The sequence below is a fragment of the Ylistrum balloti genome, unplaced genomic scaffold, assembly GCF_031769215.1.
Source record: "Ylistrum balloti isolate Yb309-2 unplaced genomic scaffold, AGI_CSIRO_Ybal_v1 Utg370408, whole genome shotgun sequence".
NCBI classification, from domain to species: domain Eukaryota; kingdom Metazoa; phylum Mollusca; class Bivalvia; order Pectinida; family Pectinidae; genus Ylistrum; species Ylistrum balloti.
Genome location: NW_026782278.1, coordinates 58,423 through 78,169, shown reverse-complemented (window position 1 = coordinate 78,169; position 19,747 = coordinate 58,423). Strand labels below are relative to the sequence as shown.

Here is a 19,747-nt window from a genome sequence, read left to right as displayed (position 1 = left end):
CTAAGGATATATATGTCCATTAGGAACAAATAACTAAGGATATATAGAGGATGTCCATTAGGCGGATAGGAACAATTACTAAGGATATATAGGGGATGTCCATTAGGCGGATAGGAACAATAACTAAGGATATATAGGGGATGTCCATTAGGCAGATAGGAACAATAACTAAGTTTATATAGGAGATGTCCATTGGGTGGATAGGAACAATAACTAAGGATATACAAGGGATGTCCATTCGGGGGATAGTAACAAGAATTTAGGATATATAGGGGATGTCCATTAGGCGGATAGGAGCAATAACTAAGGATATATAGAAGATGTCCAATAGACGGATAGGAACAATAACTAAGGATAAATAGGGGATGTCCATTAGGCGGATAGGAACAATAACTAAGGATATATAGGGGATGTCCATTAGGAGGATAGGAACAATAACTAAGGGTATATAGGGGATGTCCGTTAGTCGGATAGGAACAATAACTAAGGATAGATAGGGGATGTCCATTAGGCGGATAGGAACAATAACTAAGGATATATAGGGGATGTCCATTAGGCGGATAGGAACAATAACTAAGGATATATAAGGGATGTCCATTAGGCGGATAGGAACAATAACTAAGGATATATAGGGGATGTCCATTAGGCGGATAGGAACAATAACTAAGGATATATAGGGGATGTCCATTAGGCGGATAGGAACAATAACTAAGGATATATAGGGGATGTCCATTAGGCGGATAGGAACAATAAATAAGGATATATAGGGGATGTCCATTAGGCGGATAGGAACAATAACTAAGGATATATAGGAGATGTCCATTAGGCGGATAGGAACAATAACTGAGGATATATAGGGGATGTCCATTAAGCGCATAGGAACAATAACTAAGAATATTTAGGGGATGTCGATTATAGGAAAAATAACTAAGGATATTTAGGGGATGTCCATTAAATAACTAAGGATATATAGGAGATGTCCATTAAGCGGATAGGAACAATAACTAAGGATATATAGGGGATGTCCATTAAATGATTAGAAACAATAGCTAAGGATATATTGGATATATCCATTAGGCGGATAGGAACAATTACTAAGGATATATAGGAGATGTGAAATAGATGGATAGGAACAATTACTAAGGATGTTGATGGGATATCCATTAGCCGTATAGGAACAATAACTAAGGATATATTTGGGATGTCCATTAGGTGGATAGGAATAATTGCTAAAGGATATCAAGGGTATGTCCATTAGGCGGATAGGAACAATAACTAAGTATATTTAGGGGATGTCCATTAGGCGGATAGAGACAATAACTGAGGATATATAGGGGATGTCCATTAGGCGGATAGGAACAATTACTAAGGATATATAGGGGATGGTCATTAGGCGGATAGGAACAATTACTAAGGATATATAGGGGATGTCGTTTAGGCTGATAGGAACAATATCTAAGAATATACCTGAGATGTCCATTAAGTGGATAGGAACAATAACTAAGGATAGATAGGGGATGTCCATTAGGCGGATTGGAACAATAACTAAGAATATATAGGGGATGCCCATTAGGCGGATAGGAATAATAACTAAGTATATAGGGGATGTCCATTAGGCGGATAGGAACAATAACTAAGGATATAGGGGATGTCCATTAGGCGGATAGGAACAATAACTAAGGATAGACAGGGGATGTCCATTAGGCGGATAGGAACAATATCTAAGGATATATAGGGGATGTCCAATAGAGGGTTATGAAAAATAACTAAGGATATAAGGATATATAGGGGATGTCCATTAGGCGGATAGGAACAATAACTAAGTATATATAGGGGATGCCCATTAGGCGGATAGGAACAATAACTAAGGATATATATGGAATGTCCATTAGGCGGATAGTAACAATAACTAAGGATATATAGGGGATGTCCATTAGGCGGATAGGAACAATAACTAAGGATATTTAGGGGATGTCCATTAGGCGGATAGAGACAATAAATGAGGATATATAGGGGATGTCCCAAAGACGGATAGGAACAATAACTAAGGATATATAGGGGATGTCCATTAGGCGGATAGGAACAATAACTAAGGATATATAGGGGATGTCAATTAGGCGGAAAGGAAAAATAACTAAAGTTATTTAGGGGATGTCCATTAGGGGGATAGTAACAATAACTAAGGATATATAGGGGATGTCCATTAGGCGGATAGGAACAATAACTAAGGATATGGAAGGGATGTCCATCACGGGGATAGTAACAAGAATTGAGGATATATAGGGGATGTCCATTAGGCGGAGAGGAACAATAACTGAAGATATATAGGGGATGTCCATTTGGCGATAGGAACAATAACTAAGAGGCGGATAGGAAAAATAACTAAGGATATTTAGGGGATGTCCATTAGGCGGATAGGAACAATAACTAAGGATATATAGGGGATGTCCATTAGGCGGATAGGAACAATAACTAAGGATAGATAGGGGATGTCCATTAGGCGGAAGGAACGAAAACTAAGGATATATAGGGGATGTCCATTAGGCGGATAGGAACAATAACTAAGGATATTTAGGGGATGTCGATTAGACGGATAGGAACAATAATTAAGGATATATAGGGGATGTCCATTAGGCGGATAGAGACAATAACTGAGGATATATAGGGGATGTCCATTAGGCGGATAGGAACAATAACTAAGGATATATAGGGGATGTCCATTAGGCTGATAGGAACAATAACTAAGGATATATAGGGGATGTCCATTAGGCGGATAGGAACAATAACTAAGGATATATAGGGGATGTCCATTAGGCGGATAGGAACAATAACTAAGGATAGATAGGGGATGTCCATTAGGCGGATAGGAACAATAACTAAGGATATATAGGGGATGTCCATTAGGCGGATAGGAACAATAACTGAGGATATATAGGGGATGTCCATTTGGCGGATAGGAACAATAACTAAGGATATATAGGGGATGTCCATTAGGCGGATAGGAACAATAACTAAGAATATATAGGGGATGCCCATTAGGCGGATAGGAATAATAACTAAGTATATATAGTGGATGTCCATTAGGCCGATAGGAACAATAACTAAGAATATACCTGAAATGTTCATTAAGTGGATAGGAACAATAACTAAGGATAGATAGGGGATGTCCATTAGGCGGAAGGAACGAAAACTAAGGATATATAGGGGATGTCGATAGCTAGTCTATATGGCTCTCTTCCCAGGGCTCTGTCTGCTCTCTGGTGTAAAAAAAAAATGTTATATAGATTTTGAAGAACTGAACGCATCAATGTTATTTTGTATGAGAATAAAAAGGGTCAGGTAAGCTAAGCATTTTGCTGAGTTACGTAATGGTGTCGGCTGAAGCTGAGGATTAGAGAACATATTTAGAGAAATTACCTCTAAACCAACCAATTGAGATAAGCAACAATTCATGACGCTAATCAAGGACACAACTACGGACAATTAAGTGTAGAAAATCACTGAAAGTTTAACAAGGACGGAGAATACTTTCGACGTAATTAGTCGAGAGTTGTACGCACATTCCATCCGGACATTTGAAGTGGATTTTTATAAGGATGAAGTTCTTAAAGTTCATTTTTCTGACGGGAAGTAGTAGTACGGGACAGGAAGTAGTTAACGCTATTTTCCAAACAACAACAGACTAACATGTGTTGTTACACATGTACATGTACATTTACGTGTACCTTACAAGAGTACACATGTTCGAGAATAGGTTTTATAAGAGGATCCGAAACCCCTTTCTCCGACCAGGAAGAGAACTATAAAGACTATTGTGTTGTTCAAATCAGGGACAATAAGAGCATAAAATATGTGACACTTGTAAATAACTTTGACGCGTATACGATGGATAGTATGATCGTGGACACTATAAAACATTGTTTGATTGGTTCTGTCAAACATGACATTTCCAAGACATTCTTTATTTTTTACATGAATGTGAAAATGTTCAATGTTTTTTATGAGAACTGTTTAGTCCTAATTTTTTGTCTTGTATTATAGCAATATTGATGATTTTATAGATAACATGCTGATTATCAGTTACGTATATATACGTGGTACATATATGAACTAGGAGTGTGTTGTTCTTGTGTTATGATTTGTATAGTTGATATTTCAGAATGTGTATCATGTTACCGGGTATGATCAATTACCGTATTTTACCGCAAATAAGCCCCCGCACCCAGTTAAAAAAAGACTGTCCAAAGAGGGGAGGGGGCTTATTTGTGGGCAACCCCCCTGTTCACGAGATGTACGTGTGCCGCCATCTTGGATTTTTCGTCATAAGGAACGATAACTTGGACAATCTGTCATCAAAAATAACCCAAAGACGAAAATAGGATCAATAATTTTATTAACAATATAACAAAATATACTAAATAGCTAATCCTCCAGCCCGAATCCTCCGAATAGGAGAGTCTCGTCATCGGACTCGTCTGAATCAAATAAGATGCCGTGGGCCCGTGTCGCATCAAGTTCCTGCTGTAGGACCTCATCGATCTCGCGGACGTCCATACCGACATCCTGGACAGTTACAGGCCACACACCTGCCCAGAATACGACGCACATCATCCGTGTTTGGTCCCCACACACGCGTCACCCTGGCGACTTCTCTCCCTTTGGACTGCAGTTGATAACCGGAGACGGCTCGACCCTCAGCGCGTTCCTCGACGAACCAGTCTAACACAGCGTCGTCAATCTTAATGGACCTGGGTGCTGGGTTAGTGTCAAGTTTCTTCTTCTTGGAGTCTGTTCCTTTCCCATGGCCAAGGAGTTTCTCGAAGTCTCTGTATAAGATTTGTAGAGGGGAGACGTAGTACGTTGAAAGTGAATCTTAATCTAGGAAGTAATTTACATCTTAGTTAATTCATATATTTTAAGAAATATGTTGATGTACGATGAAGTATCCAAATGAAATTATAAAACTAAGTTTTGGAATTAACTTTTAAAAAAAGTTGGTAAAATAGTTGATGTTACTCAAAGAACTTTGATTTCACAATCAAATTTCTTATTGAAAAGGGGACGAATGTAACAAAATAGGGTTTAGATATATTGTTACAAAATGAGGTTTCCGTATTAGTGTAACTCAGATAAATCAGTCAATAATCTTTGACTGATTGGTTGAAATAAATTAGCTTAAACAATAGTTCGTTTGATTAAGAAATAATTTTAATTTTTTGTTGTTTACTGGCGTGTAAACTGCATTTTTTTACAGATATTTTCAATGACGCGCGTTAGTTTATATACTTAGTTATTGTTCCTATCCGTCTAATGAACATCTCCTATATAACCTTAGTTTTTATTTCTAATCGTCTTATGGACATCCTTTTATATCCTTTGTGATTTTTTTCTATCCGTGTTATGGACATCTTCTATAGCGATGTATTATTAAGATTGTTTTTCCTTCTATAAAAAGTGACTTGCGTAAGTCTAGCACAAAGGTAATACGTTGTAGCAGGCCTTTATACGCGATAAAGTATTGTCGGTACATACGCGCTAGTAGTTTGTCTATTAGACGTAATAGACCTGTGGATTCTGGTTTCCATAGATATCTATGCTGGTTTACACGTCGCGATAAACGCTAAGGGGAACCAACACATCGTGTCCCGTAGAAATAGCTGCATATGGACTAAGACCACAATTAATTTCACTATATGTTTAAAATTCATAACTAAGTCCCAAAGTTTCATCTGCAAATTTCCATTTCACCTGGCCAAGATCAACATCTGAGAAGCAAAATGTAAAAGTTTCAACCCATCATGTTGGGCATTTTCTGGAGATATACCTCCATGTGTGTGTAACGAACGACGTCTCGCGACCCGCTAGTGGCCGCCCCGCGGACGTCACCTCTGTAGTTACAATAATAAAAGTGCCCAATGGGTTCGACTGCCGCTTTCGCTTGCAGTTTTCACTAACAAATTTCGACCAAGTACTGGCGATAATGACGAGAAGAATTAAACAGATTCAACAATTTATTATATATTTTACAAGAGTAAAGTTTAGCATGAAAGACATTTAACCGGCTCAGTGAGTGTTTTAAATTAACCATAACAATGTACAGAAGCCACCTGAAATAAACAAACTTTTACCTAAGCTAACTACCAGACAGGAACCAATGTCGTGGTTGTCGAAATTCTCTAGCTAAATTAACTCTCGGCCCACGGAATCTGACACCGTTCCTCGGAGCGAGTCTCAAACCTCGCCGAACGGACAAATCTCCGCCACGTGACCGACTCCAAATTTACAAAGTCCAACTCAACACTACCGCCTTCTCCTACGTTCGTCTTGGCGAGGGGGGCACACAAAATTAGCCTCACCGAACGAGAGAAAACTACTCCCCGAGAATACCAATTCTCGAATTACCCACTATTTAACAAAATTTCAACAGCTAGCGAACGTTCCCCTCAATCACGACACGAGGTTCCAGCCAAAACTTAAGTCTGCATAAATCGAAAAATATACCAAAATACACGGTCGGAAATCAAACCTATCGGGTTGTAGGTGGCAACTGATGTTTAGTAAACCATTTTATAACATTTTAGGGAAGAGATGGGCGCTGACAACACAAAAATCTAACAGATTACCCTGCCTGAATTTCAATACCGACCTATCGTATCTTGGCCTCCAAAGGAAGAGGCTGTGACGTCACTTTTTCTCCCAGAGTTCCTCGCTTCCTCGGACAGGGTTGTACTAAATTCCGGAAAACGACACGAAGCGACCCACGCGTCGCTACATGTGTCACCAACGTCAATTATATACATCCGGGTCAGGGGTAAAGGTGAAAACAGGACATTTTACACCGAATCCTGCAGCACAAAATACATGTTCAATATGAATGATTTACACACTGACAGCTAGATTATCATCTCTATAACACATCTACAGCAAATTTATAGGCAAACATCCAATTCAAAGAGGCATATTATTTTTTTCCCAAATATACATACATTTTTTAGGGACTTCATTCGTGGGTACTGAACCCGGAAGTATTTAATTGTGGTCTTAGTCCATATTATAGGACACTTTTTTTCTTTTTAATTTGAAAAAAAAATATTTTCATCAATTGTGAGCTATTTCAAACATTTCGGCGTAAACAGAATCAGCGTGGGTCAAATAAAACAGGAGTTATGAAGAATTGAAAAACCCCTCTCAGACTGAGATTTTAACTCAGCTTTACATACACTTTGCTGTACATATCACAGACACCAAGCGTCAGGAAAAATGAAACAGATTTTGCAATCATTAAGATATTTCAGTTCTGTCAACTGGTATATAAACTTGAATAATTCCTACATATACCTATACAAAAAAAGTTTTTCAATTTCAAATTACAACTTCATTTTTTTTCGTAGAATTTTAATTTTTTTTTAAATTACCAAATTTTAATATTAACTGAACATTTAATCTGCTTTAAAGCATTTTTCAGCTTTGATTTGGACATGAAATAATCAATAGATAACAGTGAAGACTTGCAGTAAACAATCACAGTGAATGACACCCACTGGACTAACTAACAGCCACATGTATACATAAAAAGACTATCCATGCCAAAGGCAGGGGAGGGGGGGGTTCTCTTTGGGCCTTTATGTTTACTTTTGGGGCTCTCCCTGTCTCTGAAACACCTTTGATGTTATATTATCAAACAGGCAATGACGTGTATATCACAATGACCAATCAAATGGTCAGCTTCAGTTTGATTTTTGTATTCTTAATACATCTGACTACTTCTGACTGACCACTGCTGACCACACTGCTGACCACTACTGACCATTACTGACCATTACCAATATGAAGGGAGACAGAAAGAGAAGGAACAATTATTTCAAGCCTGGAAATGTTCCAAAGAATAAGGGCCAGGTATTTAAAGTTGAAGATCCTGAGGTACCTGTCACCAGAGAAGAGAGACCAGCTCTGACCAGAAGACTGACCACCCAGGAATTTCAGCTGATCACCAAGCCCAGTCCTGACGGCCTTTCCCTGGTAACAACAGATACTGGAGACAGACCATGTCCAACACGGATACTACGGCCAGCAACTGTTACAGCTGAAGAATCCAACTCTGAGCCTGTAATAGAAGGGAACCAGATCATCGACATAGTGTTGATGGTGAAAATGTGGAACGACATCATCAGACTTCACGCCGGACAACCAAACACTACATCATGCATGGTACCGGAGTTTGAACTGGACACCGAGCGGAAAAGGGCTCTGGGATGGAGTTGTGCTGTTCGATGTAATAAATGCCAGTACAGATCTCCACTGTACAAACTATATAGAGAGGCAGACACGGATAAGCCCGGACCAAAGCCAGCCCTTGTCAACAAGTACCTGCCTTCAGCTTTGTGTGGCCAGGCTGTCAGCACCAAAGGAGCCAGGTTACTTCTCGGACACCTGAATATACCTGCAGGAGCCAAGAGTGGAATGCAGCGACAGGCAAATCAAATGTCCAAGGACATTACTGCCCTCAACAAAAAGGACATGTCCGAGAAGACCAGACTGGTGGTGGAGGCCAACACCCTGAGAGGAGATGATTCCCCGAGCACCATCGGACTAGCTGTGGATGGGCGGTACAACAGCACATCATTTGGAAGTGCTAAGAAGCCAGGGATGAATGCCTCACAGGGGTTAAGTCTGGGTATCGAGACATCTACCCCTAAGAAGTGGATACTTGGACGTGCCCTCCACAACAAACTTTGCTGGACAGGAGCTTGGCTGAGAGGGAAAGGATATGATGTCACCTGTCCTGGTGGTCATCCTGACTGCAGAGCCAACACTGACCGACACGACGGCTTGTCCGAGTATGCCATGGGAAAGGACATTGCGGATCAACTGGCTACACAAGGCGTGCTAATAAAATATGCAACCACAGATGGCGATGGAACTGGAGCCCAAGGCCTGGAGGAAGCCATGAGAGCCTTACATCCCATGTGGAAAGTGGAGAGACTGGCTGACCCAACCCACCTTGGCAGAGCACAGTTCCGGAAATGTAACAGTGCTAAGTGGAGCGAGTCAATGTTTCCTGGTCGTACCAGACTGATGAGGTCTCATGCTCAGAAGGTATTTTCTCAAGACTTGAAAGCCCGGAGCAGTCTGATTTTCAAGGAATTGATGAAAATTCACTCCAGAGACATTGAGACTATCACGACTCATTTACCTGCAGTGTTAGATGCAACTGTATCCCGCTACACAGGTGACTGCTCCAAGTGCAAGCAGCATTCCGTGGTGTGCTCTGGTGGTGACAGCGACAACTGGTGGGTGCGATCAATGTTCCTGAGTTCAAACCAGATCCATCAACTTCAAATGACATTGGAGCTTCTGAAAATGAAACTCAGCGCTGATGTTATTCGATCTATGAGACTCAGCACATCCACACAGAAAAATGAGGGTTGTCACAGAAGCCTGAATGTGTCTTTACCAAAACATCAGAATTTTGGAAGAAATGCTGAGGGGAGGTTAGACAATGCCATTCTGACCCTAAACAACACTGCAGGGAAAGCCATTCAAAAGAAGGTGGAACACTTTGGTGGTACTCTGAGTAGGGAGGTCAAACATAAACTTGATCAACTCAGCTCAGAGGAAATATATCAACGCCAGCACCAATACAAACCTGCTGTCAAGAAAAGAAGTATGTTGTTGTTAGCAGAACAGCACAGGCAGCATGCGAAAAGGTCCAGGTCCGCTCGGGAGTCTGACTACAGGAGAGGTCAGCTAGATCCCAACATCCATCCATGTAGGGGAGACAACCGACCTCAGGACCACCTGTATTGAGAAGAAGAGGTGACAACAAATTTATTAGAGACATGTCAACAATCAGAAAAAAAAAAACACAAAATAATGTAACAACAACAGCAACAACAACAACAAAATATATGACTACCTAATGAGGGAACCTCCACGTGGTGGTAGTCGGACAATGTTGTATACATCAGTGTACAATAGCTAATACCCTCAAATCAATAAAAACTTAATTACATTTTCAATTTCAACATGCAGTCACTGAACCCTAAATGACCATAACACACATTTGAATTTAAACAGTACTGCCTGTTATTATTTATCAAATGAGGTTCTGAACTTATGTGCTCTACATTTACACATAAACTATTATGACAGAGATGGGAACAGTCCAGATCACTTGACAATTCTAAATTTTCAGAAAAACAAATAAAAGCAAGTCTGTGTGCATGTTTCTTTTTCCATTTTAAATCACTGGGGTCCTTAAATGACAGAATTCCATATTTCCCTGTCCTTGTTACAGGTCCAATCCAAATCCTACACAAGCCATTATCTGGGCTAACCACAGAATTTTCTAAGATCTTGTACTTGTATAATTTGAAAAAAATCCTCCATCTTAACTTTTAAAAATCTGGCGTAGGAATACACAAGAACACAAATATGCTAATTTGATGTTATTTATAGATGTCCTGATCACTCCAGAAAATAAAGTTTAAAATTTTTTTAAAAATTTAATTTAATTAAAATTTTAATTATAATTGAAGTGATCAATTAAAAAATAATACACTACATAATCAGTCATAAAAAATAGAACAACCATGCCAATTTTTTAAAAATTCAATTTAATTAAAATTCTCTATTGAGGCCTTTATGTTTGTTACATGGATTATCCCCTACACATGTCACTGAAACACCTTTGATGTTATATTAAAAACAGGCAATCAACGTGTATATCACAATGACCAAAAATGGTCAGCTCAGCACTGATGTTATTCGAAGATTTTTGATTCTTTAAAAACATCAGAATTTTGGAATACATGCTGACTACTTCTGACAATGCCATTCTGCTGAAAGCCATCAAAAGAAGCTGAACACTTTGGTGGTAATCTGACCATTAAACTTGATCAACTAGCTCAGAGGAAATATATCTAACAAGCAAAATTACAAACCTGCTGTTCAAAAATGTTGTTAGCAGAACAGACATGCGAAAAGGTCCAGGTCCGCTTGGATTGACCAAAGAGGTTAATCCCAACATCCATCCATGTAGGGAAGACAACCGACCTCAGGACCACCTGTATTGAGGTGACAAATTTATTAGAGACATGAACAATCAGAAAAAAAACACAAAATAATGTAACAACAACAGCAACAACAACAACAAAATATATGACTACCTAATGAGGGAACCTCCACGTGGTGGTAGTCGGACAATGTTGTATACATCAGTGTACAATAGCTAATACCCTCAAATCAATAAAAACTTAATTACATTTTCAAATTCAACATGCAGTCACTGAACCCTAAATGACTAACACACATTTGAATTCAAACAGTACTGCCTGTTATTATTTATAAAATGAAGTTCTGAACTTATGTGCTCTACATTTACACATAAACTATTATGACAGAGATGGGAACAGTCCAGATCACTTGACAATTCTAAATTTTCAGAAAAACAAATAAAAGCAAGTCTGTGTGCATGTTTCTTTTTCCATTTTAAATCACTGGGGTCAAATGAATTCCATATTTCCCTGTCCTTGTTACAGGTCCAATCCAAATCCTACACAAGCCATTATCTGGGCTAACCAGAATTTTCTAAGATCTTGTACTTGTATAATTTGAAAAAAAATCCTCCACTTAACTTTTTAAAAAAAAAAAGGCATGGTCATCCTGACTGCACAGCCAACACTGACCGACACGACGGCTTGTCCGAGTATGCCATGGGAAAGGACATTGGGGATCAACTGGCTACACAAGGCGTGCTAATAAAATATGCAACCACAGATGGCGATGGAACCGGAGCCAAAGGCCTGGAGGAAGCCATGAGAGCCTTACATCCCATGTGGAAAGTGGAGAGACTGGCTGACCCAACCCACCTTGGCAGAGCACAGTTCCGGAAATGTAACAGTGCTAAGTGGAGCGAGTCAATGTTTCCTGGTCGACCAGACCGATGAGGTCTCATGCTCAGAAGGTATTTTCTCAAGACTTGAAAGCCCGGAGCAGTCTGATTTTCAAGGAATTGATGAAAATTCACTCCAGAGACATTGAGACTATCACGACTCGTTTACCTGCAGTGTTAGATGCAACTGTATCCTGCTACACAGGTGACTGCTCCAAGTGCAAGCAGCATTCCGTGGTGTGCTCTGGTGGTGACAGCGACAACTGGTGGGTGCGATCAATGTTCCTGAGTTCAAACCAGATCCATCAACTTCAAATGACATCGGAGGATGAGATGTTGATGTTGGAGCTTCTGAAAATGAAACTCAGCACTGATGTTATTCGATCTATGAGACTCAGCACATCCACACAGAAAAATGAGGGTTGTCACAGAAGCCTGAATGTGTCTTTACCAAAACATCAGAATTTTGGAAGAAATGCTGAGGGGAGGTTAGACAATGCCATTCTGACCCTAAACAACACTGCAGGGAAAGCCATTCAAAAGAAGCTGGAACACTTTGGTGGTAATCTGAGTAGGGAGGTCAAACATAAACTTGATCAACTCAGCTCAGAGGAAATATATCAACGCCAGCACCAATACAAACCTGCTGTCAAGAAAACAAGTATGTTGTTGTTAGCAGAACAGCACAAGCAGCATGCGAAAAGGTCCAGGTCCGCTTGGAAGTCTGACTACAGGAGAGGTCAGCTAGATCCCAACATCCATCCATGTAGGGAAGACAACCGACCTCAGGACCACCTGTATTGAGGTGACAACAAATTTATTAGAGACATGTCAACAATCAGAAAAAAAACACAAAATAATGTAACAACAACAGCAACAACAACAACAAAATATATGACTACCTAATGAGGGAACCTCCACGTGGTGGTAGTCGGACAATGTTGTATACATCAGTGTACAATAGCTAATACCCTCAAATCAATAAAAACTTAATTACATTTTCAAATTCAACATGCAGTCACTGAACCCTAAATGACCATAACACACATTTGAATTCAAACAGTACTGCCTGTTATTATTTATAAAATGAAGTTCTGAACTTATGTGCTCTACATTTACACATAAACTATTATGACAGAGATGGGAACAGTCCAGATCACTTGACAATTCTAAATTTTCAGAAAAACAAATAAAAGCAAGTCTGTGTGCATGTTTCTTTTTCCATTTTAAATCACTGGGGTCCTTAAATGACAGAATTCCATATTTCCCTGTCCTTGTTACAGGTCCAATCCAAATCCTACACAAGCCATTATCTGGGCTAACCACAGAATTTTCTAAGATCTTGTACTTGTATAATTTGAAAAAAAATCCTCCATCTTAACTTTTTAAAAGGCATGGTCATCCTGACTGCACAGCCAACACTGACCGACACGACGGCTTGTCCGAGTATGCCATGGGAAAGGACATTGGGGATCAACTGGCTACACAAGGCGTGCTAATAAAATATGCAACCACAGATGGCGATGGAACTGGAGCCCAAGGCCTGGAGGAAGCCATGAGAGCCTTACATCCCATGTGGAAAGTGGAGAGACTGGCTGACCCAACCCACCTTGGCAGAGCACAGTTCCGGAAATGTAACAGTGCTAAGTGGAGCGAGTCAATGTTTCCTGGTCGTACCAGACTGATGAGGTCTCATGCTCAGAAGGTATTTTCTCAAGACTTGAAAGCCCGGAGCAGTCTGATTTTCAAGGAATTGATGAAAATTCACTCCAGAGACATTGAGACTATCACGACTCGTTTACCTGCAGTGTTAGATGCAACTGTATCCTGCTACACAGGTGACTGCTCCAAGTGCAAGCAGCATTCCGTGGTGTGCTCTGGTGGTGACAGCGACAACTGGTGGGTGCGATCAATGTTCCTGAGTTCAAACCAGATCCATCAACTTCAAATGACATCGGAGGATGAGATGTTGATGTTGGAGCTTCTGAAAATGAAACTCAGCACTGATGTTATTCGATCTATGAGACTCAGCACATCCACACAGAAAAATGAGGGTTGTCACAGAAGCCTGAATGTGTCTTTACCAAAACATCAGAATTTTGGAAGAAATGCTGAGGGGAGGTTAGACAATGCCATTCTGACCCTAAACAACACTGCAGGGAAAGCCATTCAAAAGAAGGTGGAACACTTTGGTGGTACTCTGAGTAGGGAGGTCAAACATAAACTTGATCAACTCAGCTCAGAGGAAATATATCAACGCCAGCACCAATACAAACCTGCTGTCAAGAAAAGAAGTATGTTGTTGTTAGCAGAACAGCACAAGCAGCATGCGAAAAGGTCCAGGTCCGCTCGGAAGTCTGACTACAGGAGAGGTCAGCTAGATCCCAACATCCATCCATGTAGGGGAGACAACCGACCTCAGGACCACCTGTATTGAGAAGAAGAGGTGACAACAAATTTATTAGAGACATGTCAACAATCAGAAAAAAAAAACACAAAATAATGTAACAACAACAGCAACAACAACAACAAAATATATGACTACCTAATGAGGGAACCTCCACGTGGTGGTAGTCGGACAATGTTGTATACATCAGTGTACAATAGCTAATACCCTCAAATCAATAAAAACTTAATTACATTTTCAATTTCAACATGCAGTCACTGAACCCTAAATGACCATAACACACATTTGAATTTAAACAGTACTGCCTGTTATTATTTATAAAATGAGGTTCTGAACTTATGTGCTCTACATTTACACATAAACTATTATGACAGAGATGGGAACAGTCCAGATCACTTGACAATTCTAAATTTTCAGAAAAACAAATAAAAGCAAGTCTGTGTGCATGTTTCTTTTTCCATTTTAAATCACTGGGGTCCTTAAATGACAGAATTCCATATTTCCCTGTCCTTGTTACAGGTCCAATCCAAATCCTACACAAGCCATTATCTGGGCTAACCACAGAATTTTCTAAGATCTTGTACTTGTATAATTTGAAGAAAATCCTCCATCTTAACTTTTAAAAATCTGGCGTAGGAATACACAAGAACACAAATATGCTAATTTGATGTTATTTATAGATGTCCTGATCACTCCAGAAAATAAAGTTTAAAAATTTTTTAAAAATTCAATTTAATTAAAATTCTCTTTGGGCCTTTATGTTTACTTTTGGGGCTCTCCCTGTCTCTGAAACACCTTTGATGTTATATTATCAAACAGGCAATGACGTGTATATCACAATGACCAATCAAATGGTCAGCTTCAGTTTGATTTTTGTATTCTTAATACATCTGACTACTTCTGACTGACCACTGCTGACCACACTGCTGACCACTACTGACCATTACTGACCATTACCAATATGAAGGGAGACAGAAAGAGAAACAATTATTTCAAGCCTGGAAATGTTCCAAAGAATAAGGGCCAGGTATTTAAAGTTGAAGATCCTGAGGTACCTGTCACCAGAGAAGAGAGACCAGCTCTGACCAGAAGACTGACCACCCAGGAATTTCAGCTGATCACCAAGCCCAGTCCTGACGGCCTTTCCCTGGTAACAACAGATACTGGAGACAGACCATGTCCAACACGGATACTACGGCCAGCAACTGTTACAGCTGAAGAATCCAACTCTGAGCCTGTAATAGAAGGGAACCAGATCATCGACATAGTGTTGATGGTGAAAATGTGGAACGACATCATCAGACTTCACGCCGGACAACCAAACACTACATCATGCATGGTACCGGAGTTTGAACTGGACACCGAGCGGAAAAGGGCTCTGGGATGGAGTTGTGCTGTTCGATGTAATAAATGCCAGTACAGATCTCCACTGTACAAACTATATAGAGAGGCAGACACGGATAAGCCCGGACCAAAGCCAGCCCTTGTCAACAAGTACCTGCCTTCAGCTTTGTGTGGCCAGGCTGTCAGCACCAAAGGAGCCAGGTTACTTCTCGGACACCTGAATATACCTGCAGGAGCCAAGAGTGGAATGCAGCGACAGGCAAATCAAATGTCCAAGGACATTACTGCCCTCAACAAAAAGGACATGTCCGAGAAGACCAGACTGGTGGTGGAGGCCAACACCCTGAGAGGAGATGATTCCCCGAGCACCATCGGACTAGCTGTGGATGGGCGGTACAACAGCACATCATTTGGAAGTGCTAAGAAGCCAGGGATGAATGCCTCACAGGGGTTAAGTCTGGGTATCGAGACATCTACCCCTAAGAAGTGGATACTTGGACGTGCCCTCCACAACAAACTTTGCTGGACAGGAGCTTGGCTGAGAGGGAAAGGATATGATGTCACCTGTCCTGGTGGTCATCCTGACTGCAGAGCCAACACTGACCGACACGACGGCTTGTCCGAGTATGCCATGGGAAAGGACATTGCGGATCAACTGGCTACACAAGGCGTGCTAATAAAATATGCAACCACAGATGGCGATGGAACTGGAGCCCAAGGCCTGGAGGAAGCCATGAGAGCCTTACATCCCATGTGGAAAGTGGAGAGACTGGCTGACCCAACCCACCTTGGCAGAGCACAGTTCCGGAAATGTAACAGTGCTAAGTGGAGCGAGTCAATGTTTCCTGGTCGTACCAGACTGATGAGGTCTCATGCTCAGAAGGTATTTTCTCAAGACTTGAAAGCCCGGAGCAGTCTGATTTTCAAGGAATTGATGAAAATTCACTCCAGAGACATTGAGACTATCACGACTCATTTACCTGCAGTGTTAGATGCAACTGTATCCCGCTACACAGGTGACTGCTCCAAGTGCAAGCAGCATTCCGTGGTGTGCTCTGGTGGTGACAGCGACAACTGGTGGGTGCGATCAATGTTCCTGAGTTCAAACCAGATCCATCAACTTCAAATGACATTGGAGCTTCTGAAAATGAAACTCAGCGCTGATGTTATTCGATCTATGAGACTCAGCACATCCACACAGAAAAATGAGGGTTGTCACAGAAGCCTGAATGTGTCTTTACCAAAACATCAGAATTTTGGAAGAAATGCTGAGGGGAGGTTAGACAATGCCATTCTGACCCTAAACAACACTGCAGGGAAAGCCATTCAAAAGAAGGTGGAACACTTTGGTGGTACTCTGAGTAGGGAGGTCAAACATAAACTTGATCAACTCAGCTCAGAGGAAATATATCAACGCCAGCACCAATACAAACCTGCTGTCAAGAAAAGAAGTATGTTGTTGTTAGCAGAACAGCACAGGCAGCATGCGAAAAGGTCCAGGTCCGCTCGGGAGTCTGACTACAGGAGAGGTCAGCTAGATCCCAACATCCATCCATGTAGGGGAGACAACCGACCTCAGGACCACCTGTATTGAGAAGAAGAGGTGACAACAAATTTATTAGAGACATGTCAACAATCAGAAAAAAAGCACAAAATAATGTAACAACAACAGCAACAACAACAACAAAATATATGACTACCTAATGAGGGAACCTCCACGTGGTGGTAGTCGGACAATGTTGTATACATCAGTGTACAATAGCTAATACCCTCAAATCAATAAAAACTTAATTACATTTTCAATTTCAACATGCAGTCACTGAACCCTAAATGACCATAACACACATTTGAATTTAAACAGTACTGCCTGTTATTATTTATCAAATGAGGTTCTGAACTTATGTGCTCTACATTTACACATAAACTATTATGACAGAGATGGGAACAGTCCAGATCACTTGACAATTCTAAATTTTCAGAAAAACAAATAAAAGCAAGTCTGTGTGCATGTTTCTTTTTCCATTTTAAATCACTGGGGTCCTTAAATGACAGAATTCCATATTTCCCTGTCCTTGTTACAGGTCCAATCCAAATCCTACACAAGCCATTATCTGGGCTAACCACAGAATTTTCTAAGATCTTGTACTTGTATAATTTGAAGAAAATCCTCCATCTTAACTTTTAAAAATCTGGCGTAGGAATACACAAGAACACAAATATGCTAATTTGATGTTATTTATAGATGTCCTGATCACTCCAGAAAATAAAGTTTAAAAATTTTTTAAAAATTCAATTTAATTAAAATTCTCTTTGGGCCTTTATGTTTACTTTTGGGGCTCTCCCTGTCTCTGAAACACCTTTGATGTTATATTATCAAACAGGCAATGACGTGTATATCACAATGACCAATCAAATGGTCAGCTTCAGTTTGATTTTTGTATTCTTAATACATCTGACTACTTCTGACTGACCACTGCTGACCACACTGCTGACCACTACTGACCATTACTGACCATTACCAATATGAAGGGAGACAGAAAGAGAAGGAACAATTATTTCAAGCCTGGAAATGTTCCAAAGAATAAGGGCCAGGTATTTAAAGTTGAAGATCCTGAGGTACCTGTCACCAGAGAAGAGAGACCAGCTCTGACCAGAAGACTGACCACCCAGGAATTTCAGCTGATCACCAAGCCCAGTCCTGACGGCCTTTCCCTGGTAACAACAGATACTGGAGACAGACCATGTCCAACACGGATACTACGGCCAGCAACTGTTACAGCTGAAGAATCCAACTCTGAGCCTGTAATAGAAGGGAACCAGATCATCGACATAGTGTTGATGGTGAAAATGTGGAACGACATCATCAGACTTCACGCCGGACAACCAAACACTACATCATGCATGGTACCGGAGTTTGAACTGGACACCGAGCGGAAAAGGGCTCTGGGATGGAGTTGTGCTGTTCGATGTAATAAATGCCAGTACAGATCTCCACTGTACAAACTATATAGAGAGGCAGACACGGATAAGCCCGGACCAAAGCCAGCCCTTGTCAACAAGTACCTGCCTTCAGCTTTGTGTGGCCAGGCTGTCAGCACCAAAGGAGCCAGGTTACTTCTCGGACACCTGAATATACCTGCAGGAGCCAAGAGTGGAATGCAGCGACAGGCAAATCAAATGTCCAAGGACATTACTGCCCTCAACAAAAAGGACATGTCCGAGAAGACCAGACTGGTGGTGGAGGCCAACACCCTGAGAGGAGATGATTCCCCGAGCACCATCGGACTAGCTGTGGATGGGCGGTACAACAGCACATCATTTGGAAGTGCTAAGAAGCCAGGGATGAATGCCTCACAGGGGTTAAGTCTGGGTATCGAGACATCTACCCCTAAGAAGTGGATACTTGGACGTGCCCTCCACAACAAACTTTGCTGGACAGGAGCTTGGCTGAGAGGGAAAGGATATGATGTCACCTGTCCTGGTGGTCATCCTGACTGCAGAGCCAACACTGACCGACACGACGGCTTGTCCGAGTATGCCATGGGAAAGGACATTGCGGATCAACTGGCTACACAAGGCGTGCTAATAAAATATGCAACCACAGATGGCGATGGAACTGGAGCCCAAGGCCTGGAGGAAGCCATGAGAGCCTTACATCCCATGTGGAAAGTGGAGAGACTGGCTGACCCAACCCACCTTGGCAGAGCACAGTTCCGGAAATGTAACAGTGCTAAGTGGAGCGAGTCAATGTTTCCTGGTCGTACCAGACTGATGAGGTCTCATGCTCAGAAGGTATTTTCTCAAGACTTGAAAGCCCGGAGCAGTCTGATTTTCAAGGAATTGATGAAAATTCACTCCAGAGACATTGAGACTATCACGACTCATTTACCTGCAGTGTTAGATGCAACTGTATCCCGCTACACAGGTGACTGCTCCAAGTGCAAGCAGCATTCCGTGGTGTGCTCTGGTGGTGACAGCGACAACTGGTGGGTGCCATCAATGTTCCTGAGTTCAAACCAGATCCATCAACTTCAAATGACATTGGAGCTTCTGAAAATGAAACTCAGCACTGATGTTATTCGATCTATGAGACTCAGCACATC

General features: G+C 41.1%; 3 long non-coding RNA genes across 4 annotated transcripts; all 3 read right to left on the bottom strand.

Annotated features, from left to right (window-relative positions):
- Window positions 1-7,976: 7,976 nt before the first annotated feature.
- On the bottom strand, window positions 7,977-9,795 carry LOC132554481 (uncharacterized). The gene is made up of 3 exons (XR_009554397.1): window positions 9,647-9,795; window positions 9,194-9,354; window positions 7,977-8,104 (listed from the first exon to the last, which is right to left on the bottom strand). It is a non-coding gene; the product is annotated as an uncharacterized LOC132554481 (long non-coding RNA).
- A 2,273-nt stretch (window positions 9,796-12,068) lies between these two features.
- On the bottom strand, window positions 12,069-13,859 carry LOC132554482 (uncharacterized). The gene is made up of 3 exons (XR_009554398.1): window positions 13,696-13,859; window positions 12,537-12,688; window positions 12,069-12,244 (listed from the first exon to the last, which is right to left on the bottom strand). It is a non-coding gene; the product is annotated as an uncharacterized LOC132554482 (long non-coding RNA).
- A 1,548-nt stretch (window positions 13,860-15,407) lies between these two features.
- LOC132554480 (uncharacterized) lies at window positions 15,408-19,627 on the bottom strand. Of its 2 annotated transcripts, none has more exons than XR_009554395.1 (4): window positions 19,534-19,627; window positions 17,078-17,229; window positions 16,625-16,785; window positions 15,408-15,535 (listed from the first exon to the last, which is right to left on the bottom strand). It is a non-coding gene; the product is annotated as an uncharacterized LOC132554480 (long non-coding RNA). The 2 variants fall into 2 exon arrangements; XR_009554396.1 differs by lacking the exon at window positions 19,534-19,627 and adding an exon at window positions 18,265-18,288.
- Window positions 19,628-19,747: the final 120 nt, after the last annotated feature.